The 4,722-nt window shown below is 43.5% G+C and overlaps 1 long non-coding RNA gene across 1 annotated transcript in view; it reads right to left on the reverse strand.

Moving 5' to 3' along the window:
- Positions 1–1,878: 1,878 nt before the first annotated feature.
- Positions 1,879–4,722, reverse strand: part of LOC116074984 — a 16,407-nt gene continuing 13,563 nt past the window's right edge. Inside the window, exons 3-4 of the long non-coding RNA XR_004112368.1 lie at positions 2,652–2,820; positions 1,879–2,192 (exon numbers count right to left, since the gene is read on the reverse strand). This is a non-coding gene — a long non-coding RNA (uncharacterized LOC116074984). The remainder of the gene's footprint in view (positions 2,193–2,651; positions 2,821–4,722) is intronic.

A 4,722-nucleotide genomic window follows, 5' to 3' on the forward strand; every position in this document is an offset into this window, starting at 1 on the left:
TCCATCTATGCATTTGGTCAGGTAAGTCCTCAGCTTATTTTTGGTCAAGTAAGTCCTCTCAATTCAGTTTTTCCTTCTTGTGTGTGCTACTGCCCTTCTTTTCTAGGTAGTAGTTGGTAGGGTGGTTAGCAATCTGTATCCTTTCTTCTTCAGTATATTCTAAGTGAGGTCATCCCTTAGTCCAGTCCCATTTCCCAGTAGGTGTCTCTTGCATGCCCATAAATGGGATAGGCTCCAGCGTAACCACTTCTTGAGACATTTAATCTGCCTGGTTATTGCCCTGGGTCACTGAGTCTCTTCTCTTCTGGTGTCCTGGGCAATGAGTAATATTCACAGTTGCCAGCTTCATCAGGGCATCCAAGAGACCCAAGATTTCCTGCTTGTTTTTCTGTTCTTTCAGAGGATGTGGTCAGTCTTCTCTCTTGGGATGTGGCAAAAGGCATGCCTACTATCCCTGTAGATGATAATTTTCTTTCTAGCCCCAAGTTCCAAGACCTTGGTGAGGGCAGTTAGCTCTGCTTTCTGCACCAAAGTGCCAGGGGTAAAGGTTCAGCCCAGGTGACACTGGTGCTGTCCACCACGGCAGCACCTGCTCATCTTTGACCTTCATTGAGAAAATTGCTCCCATTTGTAAAGCAGGTAGCCTTGGCCCCCAGCAGGGGTCAGTTCGAGAGGTCTTTCTTCCACCCATGGGTTCTCCTTTTAGGCCAGTTAGTGTATCTGGGCCCCCATCTTGCAGAGTGTCACCCCGACAGAAGGTAGGGACAGTCTGGAATGACTGTAAATGAATGGAATACCCAGCCCATGCCTAGGTCCACTGTTCTTTGAGTAGTCCATGAATACATTTTAGTGCCAGTGGCTCCTTGAACCCAAGATTTTTTCTTGGAAACAGGGCCATCAACTTGGAGGAGGACCTAGTGTTGAGCCCCTGTGTATACCAAAAATTGAGTGGGTTTCCCCTCCACTCTCAGATTTCGGGGAGGGTGTTCCCAGGGCCAACACATTCATCGTTTGGGGGTACTTTTTCCAAGGCCTGGGATTTCTTACCCCTGGTTTCCACTGGTTGGGGCACTCTTGGGCCTAGTGGTCCCTCTCCTTGCAATATGTATACTGGTCCTTTTCAAGAAGATTTCTGTCTCTCTTTGGTTGGAGTCTCTCTTCTCTGCTCCCTCTCCTCCTCTGTCTCCCTTTTATGGTAGACTTTCTTAGCAACCTGCACTAAATCCCTCAATGATTTATCCTTTAGTCACTCTCACCTCTGAAGCATGTTCCTAATCTCTACTAGTCTGGTCTATAGAAGCCATAGTCATAGTAGCTTTGTGCTCCTTGCTGCTGGGGTCATAGTGTGTATACTAATAGAATGCCTCCATGAGTCACTCTAGAAAGGCTCTGGTGACTCATCTGATCCCTGCTTAACCTCATGTACCTTAGTCAAATTGGTGGGGTGTCATGTGGCTCCCTTGAGACCTGCCAACGGAGCCTGGCAGTAGACCTGCCAACGGAGCCTGGCAGTAGACCTTCAGGTGCCTCTTTACCTTCGACTGAATTAAAGTCCCAATCAGGTCAGGTCAGGGGAAACACACTGTTAACAACAGCTGCCTGGTCAATCAATGATGCCCCCGGGTCTGAGGGGACATTCCTTCTGTCTTCCTGCTTTATCCTTTCTCACTCTTTGGTCACGAAGAGTACTCTCATGATTTGTTGGACATCATCCCAGGTGGGCTGATGAGTAAATAAAACAGTCGCAAAGGGATTACTCAGCCCCTTGGGGTTATCTGAAAGGGGGTATGTTGGGCTTTCCTGTTGTACAAGTTGGTTGAAGAGAAGGGCCAATAATGCATAGCCTGATTGCCCTTATCTAGTGACCCATATGCCCTCAGTGGGAGAGCCACTGTGGTATCAGGGTAGGTAGCTCTCAGACTTGGCTCCCCGTGGCAGGACCAGGAAGTTGGGGGTCTCCTCTGTTACCCCCTTAGGTAAATGTGGGTACAACCATCATGGTCTTCTATGGTCTGAGGATGCTGGCACTGGCACTGTCAGGGTCATGGGGGCAAGGGTAGGGGGATATGGAGGAGGAGGGTCTTGGAGAAACAGGTTCTACTGAAGGATCTTGGAGGCTTGACGACTTCTTAGGCCCAGACCCCTCCTTCCATGTTTCCTTTTTCCTGATGACCAGAACCTGTGAGGTGGGTCTTGGGGACAGAAAGGCTTTTATCAATGGGAGTGAGGTGGTCTGCCACTAGATTCTTCCAGGTAACTATATAGGAAACTTTGTCTAAGGACCTGTGGGATCTTGGCCTAAAGACTTTTTCCTCTATTGCTTTGATCACCTGCAAGTTGAAGATCCCTACTGGTGGCCACCCTACTCCAAAGATGGGCCATTCAGAGAAGCAGAGAGTAATTAACTTGTCCTTGTTTACTACTAGTGACAAGTTGCTTCCCCTCTCTCTAACTTCCCTCCAGTGGTTAACTAGGATGTTTAACAGGGTAGACTCAGTCTGTCCCATGACAAAAACAAAAACAAAAACCAAAACACAAAACCAAAAAAACCAACAACAAAAAACACTAAACAAACAAACAAACAAACCCAAGTATAACAACACAGAACAAGATAACCAACACCAACAAATAGAGAAAGACAATCAACTTACCACAGGCACAGAAACCTGTCTATACAGACAGTTCGCCCCTGCCACAGGCCCAGAAACCAGGTTACAGAAAGACTCTGATGGCTCCCACCGATACTGTGTCTTGCTGTTTCCAAAAGAAACAGAGTCATCCTGACTCCCCCGGGGGTCCTGAAGTGTCCTCTATACTCCCCTAGAAGGAAAGAACCCAGGCTAGAAAATTGTGTCACCCACCATTTCCATCTTCCAAAATTCCTTAAAAGCTCTGCTTCTAGAATGCTAGAACTCAAATAGCAAACTTTTCCAAATCCAGGCAATGAACAGTTGGTCAGCTTTATTACAGCAATTGTGCTAGATTTCGGTACTGGTTTTTCTTAGTTACTTTTCTTGTTGCTAAATAAATACATAATAAGCATATATAAATTTATTTATATATAAATTAGCAAATGCAATCTTATCAAGAAAATTATTAATTTCAATAACTGTTATAGGGTATACTGTGATATGGTAGAGAAATATTACTACCAAGACATTGAGACAGATCATGCCAATAGTCAACAATGTTTGAGCTAAGCTGTCCTTCATTTATATAATTCAGGATGATTCCATCCCAAGGAATAGTGCCACCTCAGAAGCAAGGTCTTCATATTTCATTTAAGATAATCAAAATAATAATATAACCAATAACATTTCAATGAGGCCCATTTTGAGGCCATTCTAAACCTCAGGTTCACAATTGTATTCAACCATTACTATCATCCATGTGCTTCTTGTCAGCTACATATTTCTTAGACCTTAAAGGTTAGAAATTAAGAATTTATAAACTGAAATTAAAAGGGATTATTTCTGTCCAAACATTAGTAGATCTGGATTTGAGAGAAAGTGCCAACTTGCCCTCCCTTTCCTCCCAGTGAGTTCCTAGTGATTACAATAAATTTATGTTTTTCCTTTGCAAATCATTTTGAAAATAATAGTAATAGTAATAGTAATAGTAATAAAAATTATAATTTTAAATGAAGATTTTAATGTATCCCATACATTTGTAGTTCTAGGAAAAGTTTTAGAGGCAATTTTAAACAGGTAAAATATAATAATTTTACTATTTTAAAAGATTTGGGAAAAGATTTAGGTAAGTGTGATCATTTTTCTTGGTTGTCAGCATGACTAAATCTGGAATTCACTAAAGACAAATGTATGGACACAACTGTGAGGGACTTTTTTTTTTTTTTTTTTTTTTTTTTTTTTTTTTTTGGATCTTTTCTTTATTTACATTTCAAATGTTATCCCCTTTCCCAGGCCCTCCTCCTGCAAATATCCTATCCCATCCCCCTCCCCCTGCTTCTATGAGGGTGTTCCCCCACCCATCCACTCCTCCCACTAGTTCCTGGAATTCTCCTATATTTGAGCATTGAGCCTTCATAGGACCAAGAGCCTCTCTTCGCATTGATGCCCGACAACACCACCCTCTGCTAAACATGCGGCTGGAGCCATGGGTCCCTCCATGTGTACTCCTTGGTTGGTGGCTTGTACTCCTTAGTTGTAGTCCCTGGGAGCTTGGGGGGTGGTTATTTGATATTGTTATTCTTCCTATGGGGTTGCAAACCCTTTCAGCTCCTTCAGTCCTTTCTCTGCTGTGAGAATCTGCCTCTGTATTTGTAAGGCTCTCAGGAGACAGCTATATCAGGCTCCATTTTTTTCATTAATTAAATCATTTGAAATGTCAATATCCAATTTTAATCTGAAACTTTCAAGTCAGATAATCCAAATTTAATCTGAACCACACCTTCTTTTGGACATGGAAGAAGAAAGTATCTCTCCATCTCTCTGTCTCTCTCCCTGTCTTTCTGTGTCTCTGTCTCTTTGTCTCTGTCTCTGTCTCTGTCTCTCTCCCTGTCTTTCTGTGTCTCTGTCTCTTTGTCTCTGTCTCTCTCTCTGTCTCTCTCTCTGTCTCTGTCTCTCTGTCTCTCTGTCTCTCTCTCTCTCTGTCTCTCTCTCTTTCTCTCTCTCTCTGTCTCTGTCTCTCTCTCTCTCTCTTTCTCTCTCTCTCTGTCTCTCTCTCTCTCTGTCTCTCTCTCTCTCTGTCTCTCTCTCTCTC

This window comes from Mastomys coucha, unplaced genomic scaffold (genome assembly GCF_008632895.1).
Source record: "Mastomys coucha isolate ucsf_1 unplaced genomic scaffold, UCSF_Mcou_1 pScaffold3, whole genome shotgun sequence".
Classification (NCBI taxonomy): domain Eukaryota; kingdom Metazoa; phylum Chordata; class Mammalia; order Rodentia; family Muridae; genus Mastomys; species Mastomys coucha.